General features: G+C 38.5%; 1 protein-coding gene across 1 annotated transcript in view; it reads left to right on the forward strand.

Annotated features, from left to right (window-relative positions):
* The first annotated feature begins 3,703 nt into the window (after positions 1-3,703).
* Positions 3,704-22,058, forward strand: part of st3gal2 (ST3 beta-galactoside alpha-2,3-sialyltransferase 2) — a 94,121-nt gene continuing 75,766 nt past the window's right edge. The window contains exons 1-2 of the mRNA XM_023282333.3: positions 3,704-3,874; positions 4,001-4,148. The gene's annotated coding sequence lies outside the window, so the exon portion shown is untranslated. The remainder of the gene's footprint in view (positions 3,875-4,000; positions 4,149-22,058) is intronic.

A 22,058-nucleotide genomic window follows, 5' to 3' on the forward strand; every position in this document is an offset into this window, starting at 1 on the left:
CACCTGTAATTACAGTAAAACAGATTCGAGGACAGGTCATGGTTTAAGATATTTCTAATTACATATATGGTTGTTGTTGTTGTTGTTATTGTTACTAGTAGTAGCAGTGTAGTGGTAGCAGTAGTATTAGTTGTTGTTGTAGTATTAATAGAAGTATTTTATGTTATCTTTGGCAAAATAGTGATTCTTTCTGAACTCTTTTTGGTGTTTAGCATTTATTATTCATTAACAATATTTAAATTAATTTACTTATTATCTGTTACAAATATATACATTACCTCCATGAGGACAGATTCATTGTTGTACAACCCAAAATTCATAAAAAGGTTAATAAAAAATAAATATTAAAAAAGAAAAAAAAATTATTTATTCTATCATGTCCATTAGTTTTTACCCCTCATTTTTGGTAAAAACTAAAAGTTAACTAAATGAAAATTTAATAAATAAACAATGTTTTTAAAAAGGTTCTTTAGATGCGGATTTATTTAAAATTGTCCTTATCACTAGTTATGTGACTTGGTGTTTCAAACATGATCACATAACATTTTCTTCTTCTTACCATTATTATTATTATTATTATTATTATTATTATTATTATTATTATTATTATTATTATTATTATTATTATTATTATTATTATTATTATTATTATTATTATTATTATTATTATTGTTATTATTGTTATTATAGGAAGCGTGTAAATAATTTATATAGAGTTTATAACTATATGAAATCATTTAATGTAGCCTCTTAGCATTGTTGTTTTAAAGTTGCATTTCACTGAAGTTTAAAATATTATGCATGTATACAATGTATTTCAAACCATCATTATAGCTCTTTGGAATTGTTGGGATAAGGAAAACATATTTAAATACAAACATATATATATATATATATATATATATATATATATATATATATATATATATATATATATATATATATATATATAGAGAGAGAGAGAGAGAGAGAGAGAGAGAGAGAGAGAGAGATATCTGTGCTAACATGTAAGTGCATGAAGTAAGTTTACATGCAAAAGTTCGGATGTAATTCTATTTTTTTTTCAACTGGATCACCATCATCGTTAAAGTGGTTTGTTGTCCTAAGCTGACATCTAGAAATAAACTTTGACACTGAATTTTCTCTCACATTTATACACTCACCATCATAGCTGTCTGGTGGACTATAATAAACTTCCTGCACTTATCTATTTCCGTGCTTTTTCTTTTGTTTGGAGTGGAAAAACTCTGGAAGGCTTCCCGTCTTTCTGACAATTTCCAGCACCTGCTCTGATGGATTCTCAGTTCCACGGTCCATTTAATGTGTTGAGTGAACCAGAAAATGAAAATTGAACAGAATTGTTTTCTGGGCAACCTGGTGAGCGATTGTGTCTCACACATTTCAAAACAAGCTGAAAAATCAGCCCTGCAGCAGAGCCATGTTGGGCTTCGTAGCTTGGAAGCTTTTGCCCTCAAAAATGTTTCATTCATGCCCCATATTTTGAGGTCAGGGGTTGGTGAGCTCTGTTGTACAAATACAACGAGGATAAAGTGAGTTCTACATGACTGCTGTGCTTAATTTTTCAGCCTTGTTCATGCAGTTCAGGATTAAACCTTTCAAGGAAGTAGTAGCACAGTAAACATGAATGGTTTTAATCAGTGCAGAAATATTCAAAGCTCAGCTTGCAGCCTTTTTGTCCTGTGGTGTAAAATTACAAAGGCCCAAGAACTCTGTAATTTTACTGGCTCTGCTCCTCTGAAAATCTTCTTTAAGGGATTCATTCAAATATTAATGTAAAGCTGGAGAGCAAACCGCATTAGGAGGCTGTCTGTGAGTTTCTTTTCAAAGTAAAAGCATTAGAGCAATTTTCTACACAAAAACAAAAAAGACTATTTTTACGGAATGTAAATGGATCCAACAATATCCATATTTTAATTTTGTCTGTGTAAAGAGTGTGGGAAATGTCAGTAATAATAAGATGTAAAAAAGCAACATGTGAGATTTTTTTTAGTTAAGACATGTTTGTAATGGTACATGTTCATCATGTCATTTTGTTTTAAATGCTAAACATCACATATTAGGTGCCTCATTATGTACAGCAGACAGCAGAGTTCCTCAAATATTACAGAACAGCATAATGATGTGGGGAGACAGTCAGCGTAATTATGCACCATCATGAACTGATGATTCAGCAAGCAAGGCTGCCTCATCTGGAAAAGAAAAAAACTTCCATTATGATGTTTTTCAATCCTGAATAATTCATGTGGGTATCTCTTGTACTTATGAGTGACTTTACCACTGACTGGGCCTTCCAGATACATGTGTCTTTATACTGCAGGCACTTGAGAGACATCCACTGCACTCAGATGAGCTTCTTTTCATTAACTCTGTGACTTCTCTCACCAGTTGGTGTTGAATTAATGAAAATAAATATTTATGCTTATCACTTATTTTACATTTTATATTTTTAATTAATTGACATCACTTTGTAGAAATATGTTGTCACTTTGACATGAAAGAATTGACACAAACTGTATTTTTTTTTGGTGGGTGCACGATGAATACATAAACATAGCTCAGTGCTTTTTACAGTGGTAACATTTAAATAGCAGACCCATTATCAAAAAACACACTGTCCCCACTATGAAGCACGGTGGTGGCAGCATCATGATGTTGGCATGCTTACAGTGTCTAGATGTGGATGGCACTTATTTTACATTTTAAATTGTTAGATAATTGACAATAATTAGCAAAGATCTGTTTTCACTTTGACACGAATGAGTCTACCAGAGTATGTTTTCTGGTGGGTGCTGAGGGAGTGAATAAACATAGCTTAGTGTTTTTTATGGTGGTAATTATGAAGAAGCAGGCACATCATTACAAACACAGCGAAGCATGGTGGTGACAGCATCATGGTTTGGGGATGTGGAAGGCTTGCACTTATTTTACATTTAATATTGTTAATTAATTGACAACAGTTTGTAAAAAAAAAAATCACTGTGGCATGTAAGAGTCTTTTTATTTTGGTAAATTCTGGTTTTAAATAGCTAAAATAAATTTATCATGATCGAATGATAAAAAGCAATAAATGGGGTATACTTTTACATTTTATATTTTAAATTAACTGACATTACTTTGTAAAAATCTGTTTTCACTTTGACATTTAAGTGTCTTTGTTGTAAATTCAAGTTTCGAAAACACTAGATTCAATGCTAATAAGTAATAAACAAACTGTACCCTTACATTTGTATATTTTTAATGAATTGACATTACTTTGTGGAAATCTGTTTTCACTTTGACACAAAAGAGGCTGCTCAGAGTGTTTTCTTTAGCTTAGTACTTTTTGTGGTGGTAATGATGGAAAGGCAGCCACATCATATGACTTTGAAGCATGGTGGTGGCAGCATCATGATGTGGGGATGTGGAAGGCTGTGCACTTATTTAACATTTTATATATTTTTTATATTTATACCACAATTTGTAAAGAAATTATTTCCACTTTGAGATGAAAGAGTCTTTTTGGGAAAATTCTACTTTTTAAAAAGCTAAATAAAATTTCCCATGATTCAAAGTCGAGTCGAGCTTGAGAAATAAAAGCACAAACGCTCGCGCGGTGCGCTTCATTGTGAAACGGCGCAACAGGATTGTGTTGATCCGTGCGGCCTCAGCTTGACAGCGGTGTCCGCCGGGGTCTGGAGGACCGTCCCTCCCAGGAAGACACCAGCCGACGCCGCCTCCTGCTCCTCCTGCCTCGTCTTTGAGGGCCGTCCTGGGCAGCAGATCGTCGGTCTCCTGCTCGCTGTGGACGTCGCCTCATCAGCGCTCATCTCTCATTGAGCCAGCGGGTTAGCAGCAGCAGCCTCCACGGCAGCTGGTACCTTCCTGCACCGCTAACGCAGTTTTTTTTATCTATCTGTATTTTTTCCCCATTTTTATTCCTCTCCCCTCCAGGGCTGAGATCTAATTGCACATTCCTTTGCTTGTTTGGTTTCGTGTCCAGAGTGTGGGGGGTGAGAAACACACATTTAGATTCAGACAACGTGACTGCATGCTACGAGAACCGCTACACGCCTGGACCCAGCAGCAGCAGCAGCAGCAGCAGCGCTGATCCTGGAGAGAACCGGCTGCTGGAGCTTCCACAAACCAAGGTGAGCATTTGAAAGCATCATTTTTTTAATGCACCCAAACAGTCTGCAGCGAGCACACAAACACAGCTCTATTGTGGTGGTGGTGGTGGTGGTGGTGGTGATGAGGAGGCAGCATCGTCCTCCTCCTCCTCCTCCTCCTCCAGTCAGCTGCTCGTGTCGGAGGCCATCGGCTCTTTGCATCTCCCCGTGTCCATCCACACATCCATTGTAGTCCCGGACCAGCCTCCCTCTCCACTTTCCTCTCATATGCATCACTTTTAACAGCACAGAGTTCATGCACTTTGCTCGCACAGGCTTTTGTTTGTTTTAGTCTTGCAGGTTTTTCCTCACACTTTGTTTTTTTTTTTTTTTTATAGTGGAATAAAAGTTGCGTTGCTTTTAAGTTCTTCAGTGCCACTTTTTGCACCTTTTTTTTTTTTTAGAACTAGTGGAAATTTAGCCAGGCTGCAGACAACATGTTCCTCTATCGCTGCTTTATCGTTTTGACATTTTCATCCCAAATGACATTAAATGCAGTGACTTGAGCAGAGCTTGACATTTACTCATCCTCCCTCCCACTATCTTCCTCCCCTCCTGTGGGCCTGTTTTGTTCTCTTTTTTCTACCTCTTCCTCTGGTCTACCTCCCCACATCTCCACCTCCGTCCTCCTCGCCTCCTTTTCTTTTATACACTTGACACCCATCTGCCCTCCTCGGACACTTCTCTCCACTTCTCCCCCCCCTTTTGTCCTCTCCACTCCCTCATTCATCTCCCTGCCTCTCTCCTTTTCCCCTCCATTGATTTGCCTGCCAGCGTTGCTAAGAGACAACAGCGGTTGGAGTGCTGTGAAGGATGGAGTAGATGGAGGGCAGGTTTTTTTTTTTACCTGCTCGGAGAAAAAAGAGGTGAAGATTGTGGGGGGAGATTGTGTCTTAGATCACATGTAGCGGCTGCATGTAGAGTGATGCCGGCTGGTTGTGTGAGTGAATGTTACTGATACAACAGGGAAGAGTTGATTTGTCAAATTTGGCTGCAACGACTGATTTCTGAATCATCTGTTGATTGTTTTTATGATTAACTGTTCACTGATCAAATTGTGGAAAATATGTAAGAAACCCTAATATACTCAGCTTACAGTAATCCAAAACAGAGATGTAAAGAAACAGATGTTTAGCAATTTATTCTCCAAAAAATTGCTTTAAAATCAAGTTTCACTACATTAATGCATAATGAGGAGGGAAAATCCCAAAATGTCTTATTGCATCTTTAGATTGTTCAAACATGATATTTAAAGTAAGGAATTGTGTTGAAGTTGTTGCACAATTTGTAAACTATGTCTCCTTTTACTGTACATGTATTTCGTTCTAACTCTTTAAACTGAAATGAAATTAAAATGTACTTAATATTGTTCATCTAGATCCAATTTTGAGCTAATTACAAATCGTGTTTGGAACTTAAAATAATTTTATTTTGTTCCTTGGGTTCTGATTTGCTGATTAAGGTTAGTTAACCATTTTTAACAATGAATCATCAGATAAGAGCCAACTAAATATGAGTTATACTTAAAATATACCAAAGATGTAACCTTTAAAAACGATTATTTGTTTCTCTGTCCCAGGGCTGCAACTAATAATTATTTACTTGATCAATCAATTAATTTTAGGGTCTATAAAATGTCAGAAAATGGTGAAATATTTGTGTTTCCCCAAGCCCGGAGAACGTCCTCCAATGTTTTTTTCTCTCCACAACCCAAAGATATTCAGAATCAGAATCAACTTTATTGGCCACCTTTGTATGCAAACAAGGAATTTGATCCGGTTAATCTTATCTCTCATTGTACAGTAATCAGGAAAAAAACAAAAAAGTAAGTATTAAAGTAAGGTAAAAGTTGAGGAGAGATCATAAAGGAGGAAAGAAATCAGAAAATATTCACATTTAAAGGCTGAAATACGAACATTTAGACCTTTTCCCCCAATACAAATGATAAAAACCGGATAACTGATTATCAAAACAGTTGACAACCAATTCATTATTTGATTAATCTCTGCAGTTCTACTCTGTGCACATAAATAATCTAATTCTAATCAGCAACAGAGGGCTAGAATACTGTTGATAGTTCCTAAAAAACTAGGTGACGGGCATTAAAATATAATACAGTGAGAATACAGCACAAGAGTAAAGTAAAATCAGCCCCTGACTTGGACTTAGATGACTTTGGAGGGAAATTAAGTTGTTACAGCAGCATGAATGTTCAATAAAGGGGTAAACAATAAGACAAAACAGAATATTAGGGTAAAAAGTGAAGTTAAAATAAGATAAAACATATAGAAAATATAATATAGAAAAAAATTCTGCAGAATATACAAAAGTGACAGTATTTATGTATTTTTTTCTTTCATTAAAGAGTATGCAGAAATGTGCAAAAACTGAATGAGCAAATGACTGAATCACAGTTACGAAGCAAGTCTTAATTGTTATTTACTAACACATGCAAGCTCTGCTAAGTAGATTAGATTTAACTGACAACTAAACAAAACCTCCAACCGGCATCAGATTGTGAATCAAGTTTTGCTTAAATTCTGTTTGATGCACGGAGGAATGTGTCACCGCAAGTATATTCTTCAAATCAATAGTGTCCAGTTTCACCCAGCGAACATCTCGTGCAAAATATCCAAAGCTGTTCTAACTTTAACCACGACAACATGGCAATCTTCTAAGAAAGCTTGGGGGGGTAAGTGTAAGCAGGAGTATTCTCACTCTAGCTTAGCAATCTGCACTGAGAGGTAGACTATCAAACCCTTCCACCTGGCCTCTTGCTTTAATCATCTAGCTATTAAACAGAAACGCCCGCAGGCTGTCACCCAGGGAATTAAAATCTCAGCAACAACAGCCCTCAATGTGTGAAAACCGCGGTTTGTTATTGTGCTACAGAGAAGCTCCTGAAGGACCCTCCTCCTGTAGTAAACCCCACAGGCTGTACACAAAAACTGCTTGCACTCCGGATGTCACTGTATATCATTTAACTTTTAGGACACAGATTTTTTTTTTTTCTTTTTTTCCACCGTGCTAATGAATGCATGAGTTGCCACACACCACGGGGAATCAATGCATCGAGAACAATAGTGAAATTCCCACTCTGGGTTTTTCCTGGTTTTGAAAGAGGCTCAGATGCTGCCTCAACAAAGCAGGCCTGTGTTTGTAATCAGGGCCAATATGACACCTAAAGCCTCGGCTATTCTAATTTTATGCTTGTATAGAGACTGTATTTTGGTGAACATAACACTGTCCTAGTTGAGGCAGTTTGGAGCTTGTAGATCTGGTATGTCATTTCTTATTTTTAGAGATTTGTCAGACTCCATCATTTTAGATCAGGGGTGTCAAACTCATTCTAGTTCAGGGGCCACATTCAGTCCAGTTTGATCTCAAGTGGGCCAGACCAGTTAAATCAGAGCATTATAACCTATAAATAACCACAACTCCAAATTTTTCCTTTGTTTTAGTGCAAAAAAGTACGTTCTGAAAATGGTCACATTCAAGAAATTATCTTTCTACAAACCATCATGAACAACCTGAAATTTCTGAATAAAAATAAGTTCAATTTCAACAATATTATGCCTCAGTTTATCATTTACACATTACAACTTCCACATCAGAGTGTCTACAAAGACACAAAACATTTAGTCACGGGTCTCTGGAACTGAATGGTATAGTGTTCTACTTTATGATCAAAATGACAAGAGTCAGACAAAAAAAGAAAAAAAACAATAAAAACAAGACAACATATTGCACAAAGGAGACACGATATGACAAAAACGAGGCACAAAACAACACGAAACAAAACAAAAGAGGCAAAAAATTAGACAAACGACAAAAACGAGATAAAAAATTACACAAATGACACAAACGACAAAAAAGTAGACAAACGACAAACGATACACAAAACAACGAATAAAGCAAAACACAAAATGACAAAAATAAGACAAAAAACACAAGCAAGACAAAAAGATAACACAAAATGACAAAAACATGAGACCAACAACAAAGATTTGACAAAACAAAAACAGGACAAAACATTACAAAAATGAGACACAAAAAGACAAAAGACCCATGAGCAATCCAGTATTTTACTTTATGATCAAAACAACTTGTCATGGTCTAGAAATTATTTTAAATTCATAAAGCAGTTAATGTCCTCTCTGGAGTTTTTACACTTTGAGGGCCGGATTGGACCCTCTGGAGGGCCGGTTTTGGCCCGCGGGCCGCATGTTTGACACCCCTGTTTTAGACAGACTCTAATTCTAATTTGAGGGTAAAACAGCTCAAATCTGCCTTCAGTCGAACTTGCTCAATCTTAAATATATTTGATCTAATATTCTTATCGGTAAAGGTGGTTCGCCAAACTAACCTTGTTCAGTTACACACCGTTTACAGCTATTTATTTGCTCTTGCATCTAAGTGCCCACAGTGTTTACAGTCACGTAAAAAGTGAGTGCATATGTATTGGTTGGCATCAGCAAGCCATTAATCACCTATTACATTACCAATTTCTGCACTGAATAAAACATGAGATATCTGTGATGTTTACGTCATCCATCCATTAGCTACAGTGCAACATTAGCAAGTACAGCCTCATGCAATTTCACTTTAATGTCAAATGACTCAAAATCACTCTGCTGTTATGGTAGGGTGACACAAAATTGTATCACCTTACAATAATTACATTAATTCTAGGTTGAACAGTGAGGTACCTGCTTTTATGTAAAATTAAGAACCTGCAGTTTATATTTACTCTATTAAAAATGCAGACCTCACAGTAGGAGCTAAATGCAACAAAGGTCAGTACGCTTCTTATTAGCCAGATTCCAGTCTTTTATTTTTCAGTGCTTCATGTGTCCACCTTTATTTTTAGTTACAAACTCAATCCTTCTCAGCATGGAGGATAACATTTCTGGAGGGATGTTCTGACTGTCTTTAGAGACTATTTTTTTCTGCTGCTTTTTGCTGGAGGGGTTGTGTTGCTCTGCCTTTTTCCATAAACTTCCCCAATGGTGTTCTCATGGATTCAAGTCAGGCCAGGTCGTAGTTTTCACTTCTTCCTTCTGTAGAAACTCTTGGGAATGCTGGAATGTCAAGCTTCTGTAGACTTTGAGTCATCTTGTTAGTCAGTATTTTGCTTTTATCCATCGACATTCATAGTGCTAACCACGAATGTACGTACCTGACAGCTTTTGCACTCACACTCCTGTGTTTCACTGTCAGGACTATGCATTCACTGTGGTAGTCCTGGTTGGGTTCGCGCCAAACTTACCGGACGGCATCTGAGTCAAACAAATGTATCTTGAACTCATCTGATCAAAGAGGTTCAGGTTCCTTTCTGTATTTTTTTTAATGAAAATTTCATCTTGCAGTTTTGTGCCAAAGAGCAAAACTGCAAGATTTCTCTTCTACCAAGCCTCTGCAGACTGGGAGTCATGTTGTCAGCCGGTACTTTGGTATATGCACAGACCTTCATGGTACTGTCAGTAAATGTCATCCTCCCAACATCTTTTGCACTCATACAGGCCCATATCATCACACTGCCACCTCTGGGCTTCACTGTCAGGACTGTGCATTCTCTGTGGTAGCCCTGGTTGGATTCCTACCAAACTTGCTGGACCCCATCTGAGCCAAACAAATTTATCTTGAACTCATCTGATCCAAGTGGTTTAGGTTGCATTCATGGTACATCTATAAAAATCACAAACCTGACAAATGTACTCATGTAGCCCCATATGATCACATTCCCACCTCTGTGCTTTAACTGTTAGGACTATGCATTCACTGTGGTAGTCCTGGTTGGGTTCCCTCCAAACTAGCTGGACCCAATCTAAGCCAAACGGATTGATCTTGGTCTTATCTGATCAATGATGTTAAGGCTCTTTTTCATGTTCTTAACTAAAGTTTCATCTTGCAGTTTTGTGCTACAAAGTAAGTCTTTCAGCACTGTCTGAGCCTGAATTCCAGTTTCCAAAGACGACTGCTACATCAAGTCTGACACAGCTGCTGTCTGTTTTTTTTTAGAGGTAGTTTGTGCAAATAGTGCACTTTCCATTGGGTAATTTTAGTTTGAAAGGATGACCACTGCAGCCCTGATTAGTGGCACTAAAGGGTTGTTCTGTATCTCCTGATGACTGCTGCAACTGCATTTCAACCAATCTGTCTATGCCTTTGTCCATCTTTGTGAAGTTTCACAATCCATTTTTTACCTGGCATGGAAATTCTGGTGCCATGATGAAGACATGCAGGTAGACACACCAAGAATATATAAAGTGTAGAAAATAATAGGATACAACAGTCCAGTTGTCACAGTGCTATATAAGAGTTGTAACTAAACCTTGTGGGACTAGATAAGGCCTTGTGTACCTTGTATCCTGAGCTGCCCAGCTCTGCTAGTGAAATCCCTGGATACTTTCTCTTCTCGTTACTTAGACTAGCTGCTGTCAGAGAAAAGCAAGTGGGCAAGAACAGGAGCAGAGTGTCATGTAGTGCCTCCTGGGTAATGCAGTTTATTTTGGGCCATTATGAATCGCCCAGTGAACCCGATATGGAAAGGGCAGAGAAAACAGTACCGGCAGCTTGTGAGAAGTCCCAGCATGCAAGAAAAAGTCACGGTACACCAAAGAATGAAATGTAGATGTGCTGGATTATTTTAAGCATTGAGTGACCAGAAAAAAAACGAAGGGTTTTACTTTCTCTCTCAAGTCTTGTAAAGCTTACAGTAATTCATGATGCTGTCATGGGCTCTGCCTTTGAAGTATGTGTGAGCTTACACAAGAGCAAAAAAGCTACATGCCTGATTTAGGAGGGGAAAAAAAAGATATAAACAGCTGATATGCCAAGTGGACATATAAATAATTAGTTATGTTTAATATTTAACATTTTAAGAGTTTTCATATACATAAGCAAACTGTGAAAGTTTGTGTTTCTGTGTGAGAAAACAAAAACGGATAGCATTTAATTACATTTTTGCATTTAAGACACATTTTCATCTGTTATATACTGCTATGTATTATGCATTTAAATGAAACCAGAGGTAATTAAGAGAATAAAACAAAGAAGGAAGGTGTGTCATTCAGTTTCCACAATAAAATGCACTGTAAATACTCTGACACCATATATTCAGATGGCATTTTATGCATTTGGAACAATCTGTGACAAGGATGTAGAACAGCCTCTTTACAAGACAACGTGGCTTTTAATGTATTAATGGCAATAAAATGTAAAAGGCCCTGCACACACCATAAAACACAAAAAAGTGCCCGTGACCTTGGAGATCTGAGACACTCCTATGTAATGGAAAATGTACAAATCAAAACCCACTCCATCTGTTTTAGATATGTTACTGTTTGTTATCTCTGACTCAGCCTGAGAGACTTCAGCCCAGAATATTTCTGGAGAAAACCTGCAAAATAGAGTCATAAATGTATTGAATCAGAGCAAACTCTTGCACAGACTGTAGAACCAGAGTATGGCTTCATCTACTGTGTATTAAATAAAATAAGGTAATTAACTAAAATAAGCAGTGATCAGCTTATATTTGAGTTATCTAGATATCCAGCCGCTGCTCATACAGTATGTAAACTACATTAATGTATACATTTTCACAGTTTACAAATTAAATCTGGCCTGCAGAGCTGTAAGTCTACCAGAGGGACGTTAGACATGAGCTGACAAACAAAGCACAGAGCCAAGAGGTTGCTAATAGGATTCGTACCTTTAAACCCTGTGTACATGCACACACTCATCTGAGAATACTGAGAACAGATTTGAAAATCCCTTCCGTCGAATGCCACGAGTCGCCTCAGTGTCTGGGGCCAGTCAACCACATCAGTGCCTGAAGTGCCGAGGTGCAGCCAGCAAACTGTCTGCTAATGTGTCGACTGCAAAAAGAAAATGGGTTTCACCTCTGAACAAACATTTACACAATTACTGTAGGGCTCACTCATGACTAATCTGTCAGCTGTTTTACAGATTAGTTGCTCTAAATGATTGATTTTCCTCCAAAACAGCAAAGTCACCATTTCATTTGAGGTCGTTTTCTTTTGATAAGTGCAAACAAAGGTTTATTTATTAAAGTGCAAAACTGGAGACTTAAAGTAGCAACTCCAAAACAATAATAATAAATAGTACTGCAACTCTAAAAGAAATCCAAGTTTCTATCAAATCCCTTAAAGTGAAAAACTTCAAACTGTATATTAAACAGAGTGCACATGGACATGGTGGATATTTTGTACTATGCAGCAGCTAAAGCAACTGTTCTCCTTATTGTGTATTTTTTATCTAACTGTAATTACAGCTTTGGTTCTTTGTAAGTACAGCTGAATTCACAGAACAGCACAGGCTTTTTTTAGACAACATTACAGTGATAAAATTAGGATTTCAGTGGTGCAAGGCAGCAGCTTAGGAGTGACTCCTGGTAAACATGTCAACTTAATCGGCATCATTTTAGACGTTATTTCATACTTGTTCCATTGTTTGAAAACAGAAACACAAAAATCTATCAATAAAATCAGCTTTATTGGGAATTTGACTGTGTTAAAACACATAGTATGAGTGAGCACAGGGGGCAGGAGAGAAGTAAATGTATCTAAAGTGCCTCTTGTCTGCACAGTACACAAACCAACTTTTTGTTCTTGGATAATTTGAAGTGCATCAACTTCTCCTAAGCCTTTGGATCTTTTGGAAACTTTTACACTCAACCTAGTTGGACTTTGCTGCTGTCCTTGTCTAAAACTTTACTTTAACTGCAGCCAACCAATCACTGGAGCCAAAAATGACTGGTGTTACAACTACATAATAGACTGATGAAAAGTAACTGAAATAAAGTTAAAAAATCAAAAGTCAATCGAAGATATTGAGCAGTTTGAGCATCAAAGATCATGCAAATTTACTGCTGCAGTTCTAATTTACTGCACGTTTTTTTTCTCATTGGGGTTAATTTGAAGTTGTTCCAGCTCTGATTTCATCACACCATGATGTTGTTTGGTCTACAATTCATGAAAAGTTATTTTCTTTTTCTCTATTGCATTAACTTTAACAGCTATAGTAGGTTTAATACTGGCAGTATAATCAGGCTGTGAGAGAATCCAAACTAACCACCTGCTACCAAAAAGCTGTAGCAGCATTCAGCAGGTGGCTGCTGTTGGGCCAATGTTTGGTCTATCAACTGGTGAGACTCAGTGGGAGGGAGGCTCAGCTGTGATTGGTGATTAGGGTTAGTTGATTGGAGGATTGGCAAAGCTTGGGTCAAACAGCAGAGCTGACCCAATCTTGCTCCAGCCCTTAAATTCTGCCTCTAAAAGAAAGGAGCGAAGTTTAAGCGAGATGCAACAATCTACAATCAAGGTTAATTCCAAACTCGGTCATGAGGGTTTCCTCATAGCGCTGCATGCATTTAAATCTGGCTGTGACAGCAAATTTGGCACTTAATGAGCTGAAGAAATTGTATGATGTGCATTTAGTTTAAACACCGCCTTGAGGTAAAAGGCCTCCAGTGCAGTTAAGTTCAGGGGCCTTCATGAAAGGCTTCCCGTACGGCACCGGACTAATTTCACGTTGTGGTGGGTTTAAAGTGAAACCCCTCCAGCTGGTGAAAGCACATCGAAGGCACGATGCTGAAAACATGCTGGGAGAATAAACAGTCTTTCTTTTTTTTTCTACCCGGACAGACACACATGTATATGCATGAGGAGAAACACACAGACACACACAGACATGCACACACACACACACACAGTAATCCTATCATTTTAAACTACTTACAGTAGCTGTATTTTATTCTCTCTCACACACTCATATGCACACACACTCTATCCAATCACTGTGAGCGACTTAACTTTCTCAGACTCTTTTATTTACACAGGTATTTGATTCGACTGAAAAAAACGCGCACACAAAAGCTTAGTATAAAACCAAATACAACCTTGTACTTTGCATTGTACTGTTCTCTCCTTTATAGAAATTACTACAAATCAATGGAGCCTGATTTTTGTTTGGGTTTTTTTTTCATTTATTTGACATTTCATTGAGGGTTATCTAGTGTTGTTAGTTATCTCTATTTCTCCAATAGATGTCATATAGCTGCTAAGACGGCCTCATGAGATAACACAGAGAACACAGGCCCATTTATTTCCACTCTGTTTCTGTGGTTACTAATCAATTACTTGTGTTACTGCTGATAAAAGCACAGACAGACGATCATCAATGGGCAAAAGGGAAATCACCATTTAACGTAAATCAGTGTCAAATTTCAATTGAATTAACAAACTCGTCCTGTCACACAAATGCTGCTGCAAGTGTAATTCTCACCAGACCTTTTAAACTGAATTGCCAACCAAATAAATCTGATATAAATGTCTTTCCAGATGATAGAATCTACATTTTTGCAGTGTTGTGTACAGTATTTGCCTGTGATCTTGCTGTAAAGGGTTAATCCATTTTTTGTTACAAATTTTTCTTTTCCGGTAAGAGTTAGATGAGTTAGATGTATTGTCACGACACATATTTGTACAATAAATAAACTGTACAGTGTCTAAAAATGAAGAATTAAAGTTTCACACTCAGACATCTGTCCACATAAATAATGACAATAAAAAATAGCATCAAAAGCCAGTGGCATCGTGGTAATAGGGGACATTTTAAATATAAATACTGCACTAATGGCCCAGTTATTGCACATTGTGAGATGTTTGCACACAAGAAAACAGTTAGTTCTGCGATGTCACATATTACAATGATGCTGAGGTGGTGACAGTAGTAGGGCAGTGTTTATTACAATTTATGTTAGTGATGTCTTGTATGTTCAATTAGGAGGTACAGCAGGACACAGTTGACTCTAAAACTCAATAATTTGCATTTATAAACTGAAATCAACCCCGACATTAGAGCTACCTTCATAATACTGTGTAGACCCTCCTTATGTTGCCAAAAAAGTTCCGACAAATCGAGGTCTGGACTCTGAGGGTGCCCTGTGGTGTCAAGCACCAAGATGTTAGCAGCAAATCCCTTAAGTTCAGGACCTTGTGAGCTGGGGAATCCATTGATAAGACTTCTTCAAGCAGGTGTTTGATTGGATTGAAATCTGGGAAATTTAGAGGCCAAACCAACACCTTGAACTCTTTGTGATGTTCCTCAAACCAGGAAGCATTATACCACTGAAATAGGGAGCGTATATGGTATGCAGCAGTGTTTAAGTAGGTGTCAAAGTGACATCCACATGACTACCAGGACCAAAGGTTTCCCAGTAGAACGTGCCCAGAATGCCACATTGCCTCTGCAGTCTTTTCCCAGTTGATGTTCACTCACCCAGCCATCCATGTGATGTAAAAGAAAACATAACTCATTAGACGAAGACACTTTCTTCCACTGCTCCATGGTCCAGTTCTGGTGCTCACTTTCCCATTTTAGATGCTTTCGGTGGTGTACAGGGACTCTGACTGGTCTGCAGCTCTGTAGCCCCACTATGGGTTCTTGCACTGTTCTGTCATATCTAGTATGAAGGTTTCCAACAATTTGAAAGTAGCTCTTTATTGGATCACACTGGGCAGCCTTTACTCCTCATCTTCAACCACGGGCCTTGGGTTCACTGGTTCTCCTTTCTTGAACCAGTTTTGGTAGCTACTAACCACTGCACACTGGGAACACCCTACAAAACCAGCTGTTGTGGAGATGCTCTGACTCTGTCGTCTAGCGATTACGATCTAGTCCTTGTCAAAGTCAATCCGATCCTAACTCAGTTTCAGTGGTTTTAATGTTGTGGCTGATCCAAGTATGTCATCCAGACTGGGATACCTTTGGACAGAGCCAGAGCAGGTTTTTACTCTTGCTTTCAGTCTTTATGAGAAGCTACAGACTGAAAGCAAAGACTTCATGAAAGAACATAAAAAGACCATGACCATTAAACATATAGCTAACTGTGGCCTTCTGTGTAATGGACATGAGAGTAGTATTGATCTACTCATCTTGCTCTCAACAAGAAAGCATAAGCATGTTTCCTTGAATGTCAAGCTATTCCTTTAATGTACCACAAAGTACACACCATTTTTGAGCTGCATCTTACAACATATATACTGCTGTCTTTGTGCATGAAACTACATAGATTCTGAGTATGAAGACAGAAGTAAGATACTGCATATGACCTTAACACAAGGGACCAGAGTTGGCATGCCACTTAGCGCTTCAAGTCAACGCTGTCTTTTAAAAAATTAAAAAAGAGGGCAGCATTAAGGCGTGTCCGATTGTGCAAAATGTGGGCACTGAATCATATCCCTGTGGTGTAAAACTTACATAAGAGCAGGGGCACATCATCATCATCTTGTGCCGTCCATCTGTGCCGTTCTTATGTTTGGAAAAAGCAACTCCGCAAGGTTTTTCTTCTTGGCCAGAGTTACACAAACTCGTGACTGTCTGCTCTCGTCCTCTGCCTCCCTTTCCTTTTCAAAGCAGACTGCAGCCAACTGAAGTTTTTACCCTCTTATGTATTTTATGATGGTGTCAAGGAAAGCAAGTGGACTAAAAGCACCATTATGCACGATTAAAATTCAGCCCTCTTACAGCTGCCCACCAAGACCAGACAGCATAGGAGCAGGACGAGCGAAAGAGCATCCTGGCATTTCCTGCTTTATGAACTCGCTGCCCACATACCAGATTAGATTTCCAGGCAGTCACATGCTTTTCTCTGCAGAGGGTACTTTGGAATTCAAACTCGGCCAAATAATATAATTATAGATACTCTTCTGCTCAGACTGTAGCTGCCGATCTTCATCTCGTCATTAGAAATTTGCAGTGGCGGAATGCAGGAGTCTGTTCCAATCTTGTCTAATCAACTCATCAGGAAAAGCTTCAAATAGGTTAATCTGATACCAAGGGAGCAGACGGAGCTTTAATAGAGCCACACAAACCTAACTGGGTTATTGTTTTTCCTCTTCTCTTCTTCTTCTTCTGTGGTTTGTAATGACACAGTCCCCATCACTTTCGCTCCACTGGGACTTCAAACTGGGTTAAAACGCAGGTCATGCTGTTGATACAGCTTCAAAAAAAGGTTACTTTCCCTCTTTCTCTCAGTTTGCCTCTCTCCACGTGCATTACTCACAAAGGGTGATCGCTCAATTGCGCAAGACACTCAGAAGCCGTGTTCGCAGAATAAATAAGTAAACACACAGCATTGAGGTGTCAAACTGCTGTTCCCTCAACTGAAGGGAGAGCTTTGGTGACAGATTTGCTGGGTATAAAACAGATGGGCTCGGCAGCACATGTGCTTGCTTTCAATCAAGGACGCCGTGTACATGGATGGGAATAGAAGGCCAAAATGTTGGCTTTGTTCATGAATAATAAACCGGTTGTGTGTTGGCCGGTGTGAGCAGAAACATCTGGACGGATGAATTCGGAAAGTGCACACTGCAATAATGCCTCGGCATCTGCCTTTTTGGTATTTTACTCTTGATCTAGCAAAAAAAAGTGTATGTATTGTGCTTTGTCCAATCGTGGTGTGAATGTAAATGTTATGTGAAGTTGGTGCTCTGTGTTGTGCTGTAATACAATAATAACAACCCTCCAGTTAAAGTCCATCCATCAATCCATTTCCTTCTACTTATCTGGGGTCGGGTTGCGGTAGCAGCAGGTTAAGCTGGACATTCCAGACGTCACTCTCTCCAGCAATGTTTTCTAGTTTGTCCTGGGAGATCTTAAAGGTGTCCCAAGGCCAGATAAGATATGTAGTCCCTACAATGACTTCTGGTCTTACAATGGGGGTCTCCTCCCAGTTGGTGCCTCTAAACAGAAGCACCCAGGAGGCATCCAAATTAGATGCTCCAACCATCTCAGCTCCCAAATGTCAGAGGTCCTCACCGTTTCTAAGGCTGAGTCCTTCCACCCTATAAAGGAAACCCTTTTTGGATGCTTTTATATGCAGTTTTTCATTCACGATCCAGAGCTCATGACCTTTGGTGACAGTTGGACCGTAGATCGACTGGTAAATTGGGATCATTGCCTTCTGCTCTGCTTCCGATTTACCACCACGGTCCGATACAATACTGCATTACAAGGCTGCACCTGTCCGTCTGTCCATCTTACGCTCCATTTTCTTATGATTCGTGAACCCCCAGATATGTATGCTCTGGTTACTGATGGTAATAGCAAGTGACAACTTCTGAGCACAGAGTAGCTGGACCTGAAGAACTTCACATTGCAGCCAAACAAAGTCAAGACAGTTCATGTCATGTTTTAAAAATTCAGTACACTTCACCATGATGTGAGTTCTGGCAATCTGGTGTCATGCTAGCCACATAGTAGAAGTTGTATTCCAAATAACAACAGGACACGTTACAAGTTGTCTAGCTTAAACACACGAAAGTCCTTTATGTGTTCTGAAAACCACAGAAAATGTCAGTTGTCTCATATATGAACATTTAGTTTAACATTTAATTTAATCAGCAGCAGTTAAATGCTACTTAAACCTCTCAACTCCAAGCAATTATTTGTTTTTTTGCTTTTGTTACATTTTTACTCAGTGTCAGCTTATTTGTCAAAGCAATATAAAGTCCTGGATCTCTATGGTAACAGCACAACCTCTCTGGTTCTTGACTAAACCACTAGAAACTCATCTCTGTGTTTCAAAGTTACATATTTAGAAGTTTCTTGCATTTAAACAATCCCTTTCTGCATTCAAATGCAGATTTATTGGATTAAGTTTGTTCAAATTAAGTTATGTAATATTATTGCTTTTGCTCCTGATTTCTCTCAATAGAACAGTTTGTATTGCTGTAACTTAGTCTTAAAGACAATCAACTTAAAGTTTTTCCAGCCTAAATTGTTGCATTACCCAATTGTAAAATGTAAAACCTGATTTTGTCAACAGATTTACATTTTTCCCCCTTCTCTTTACTCTGTAATGCTACTGAAATAAAACGATGGTTGCATTGCAGCAGAAAGATCTGAAGAAATGTGAACATAAAGGAGCAGTAACTGTAATTTTTGCACTTTTGCAAAGATCAGAATACTAATTGAAATGAACAAATTGAAATTAAGCTTGATAGTATAAAGTTCCCAACCTCTATGGAAACAGCACAACCATGGCTGGAAGTAGAGAGAATTTTAAATTGTATTTTGTGCAGTATAATACAGTTATGATGGCATGAATTATAGAAAACAGAAAATAACTGTTAAACAAAAAGTGAGCGATGCCACAAAGTTTTTTCAACTCTAGAAAGATGTTCTTCCATGCTGAATGTATCTCTAACAACTTGCTGACAACTTGCCCTTCTGTAGGCTGTTTTTGAGCCATGCTGAATGTTTTATTTCCTTCTCAGTCTCATTATTTTTTTCCATACTTATTTCTTATCTACACAGCCTGCAGTTCAGCTGAATACTCCTTGAATTTGTGACTCTTGGTCACAGTTCAGTCATTCATGGCTTCTTGGCTGCACCGAGCAGCACAGAAGTTTTTACTTCTTGGTGAATCTGGTGCAAACTGTTTATTTTTGGCAGTTTTGTTAAGTGAGGTATGTAGAATATAGTGATCGTAAAGAAAAATCAGCTAGATTTTGTTCATTTTCCTGATGGAACCACATATCGCACAGTTGAAGGACTGTTGTAAAGTTAAAAATCTGATGATTCTTTCTATTTTGACAGTTTCTAACGCTGATAAATGCTGTAATTTTTTTCACAAAATAACGTCTGTCAGACCCGCTGGAGTGTTTCGAGACTCAGTGGGTTTAATGCTTTTAATATACAGCAGCAGCAGAAGGAAATGTTCAGAAATGTCACATGTCACCCCGATATGGCTGCAAGAGCTATGCGCATAGGACACGCCTATACATTACATAAAATGAAAAGCAGTAACACTGGAAAATGGGGGCTTAAGTAATAAAAATCTATAAGAGTTAACTTTAATGCATTTTTGACAGTTAAAGGGACTTAAATTCATCTTGTTACACGAACACACAGCCGGTGTTTTTCCTCAGGGATATGTGGAGCTTTAGCTGATAAAGAACTTGTTTGGCTTTTCAGTGCCACCACAAATCCATATTGGATTCTGCTCACTAATGTGTCAAGCATTTTCTCTCTCTCTGATCATATTTGTGTGGAATCATATCTGCTGGTGTGGCGTGATAGAAAAAAAGAAAATTCCACTTGTCAGCATGATTAGGACTGTAGGCAGCTCGCAGTGTAAATCACTGCTGTTGACAGTCCCAGATTCCCTGAAGTAACCCCTGAGCAAGAGAAACTACTGATTGTGTAGTAACAGCTCCAGCTTTTTTTTTTTTTTTTAATGCAATAGAGTGCAACATCAGACAGGTGCTTGCAGCATGTCTGTGGCTGCAGAAGAAAGCAAATTCTAGTGTTGGTTTGGGAGATGAAGTATGACAGGCAGCACTCTGTCCAATATGACACGATGTTCCACAAGTAAAATATGACTTTCTTGGTTATGCTCCATCTTTGTGGAGTTGTAGCTTAATAGATTCTGCCGTAGTTCTTTTCTTAACAGTAGCGATAGAGCGATCAATCAGAGCCTGGGTGATTATCGTCCCCGATATTTGTCATTTTTCTGATTATCTGTATTTTTAATGGCCGATTATTGATAAATGCTGTACTTCAGGTCTGATGCAGTGTCTTCGCTCTGTCTGTCGTCACTCTGTGGTCTCAGAAATGACTCTTAAGCAGCAAAAGCCAAACAAGAAACATGCTATGCTAACAGCTAGCGGCTAAGTTAGAAGGCAGCCACAGATTAACCTGAAACATCCATCCATCCATCCATTATCTATACACCGCTTAATCCTCACTAGGGTCATGGGGGGGGGGGGCTGGAGTCTATCCCAGCTGACTCAGGTGAAGGCAGGGGACACCCTAGACAGGTCACCAGTCTGTCGCAGGGCTACATACAAAGACAAACAATCACTCTCACATTCACACCTACGGGCAATTTAGAATAATCAATTAACCTCAGCATATTTTTGGACTGTGGGAGGAAGCCGGAGTACCCGGAGAAAACCCACGCATGCACAGGGAGAACATGCAAACTCCATGCAGAAAGATCCCGGGAAAGCCGGGACGCGAACCAGGGACCTTCTTGCTGCAAGGCGAAAGTGCTAACCACCACAACACTGTGCAGCCCCTAACCTGAAACAGAGTCTGGAAAAAAAAATTTAATAATGCTTTAAGAACTGGACCTTAGTGGGTGATAAAAGTGACAAAATAGTGAAAGATTAAAAAAAAACAGAGAAGAACGGCAGATGGAACTGATTAATTTCAGTGGATCCCACATAAACAGAGGAGAGCGTCCTAATTTAATCACTTCTATTCCTATTTTACATATTCAGTTATAGTCACCTTTATTCATGAAGAAGTCTAGTTATGAATGACAGGTTCTCTCTCCGCTATCACATCAGTTAAAACATTACATTTAATGTACACTAGGTCCCAATATTGAGATGTTTGGTATTTAGTAAGTAAAAAAACCTAAAGAACCAATCCTGTCAGATTGAAGGGACACATTTTCTGTGTAATTATTCTTCTACACAATTGGCTTCTCGTTCAAACATGTCTGGCATGGTGGTTAATACTTGCTTGTACCTCTTTTGAGGAAGTCATAAGTGTCTTGGTGGCCTCAGCTAAGTAGTGTAATTCTTAGTTTTTCAAGACGGCCTGCTCTAGTCTTTCACATTCCTTCCATTTCTTAATAATAGGTTTAACCGTACTCCAAAGGAAATCCAGAGATTTGGGAATTTTCTTGTATACATCCACTGATTTGTGCTTTTCAAAAACCTGTTGGTTCAAACATGTCAGGCTGAAATAATCCAGTTTTACAACTTGGTAGTTGTACAGCGTTTTAGCAGGCCCTAAAACAAACTGACAAACAATCACCACCCCCAACAAACCCCATGTTGGTTGATCCCT

The sequence above is a fragment of the Amphiprion ocellaris genome, chromosome 3 (genome assembly GCF_022539595.1).
Source record: "Amphiprion ocellaris isolate individual 3 ecotype Okinawa chromosome 3, ASM2253959v1, whole genome shotgun sequence".
Taxonomy (NCBI): Eukaryota; Metazoa; Chordata; class Actinopteri; family Pomacentridae; genus Amphiprion; species Amphiprion ocellaris.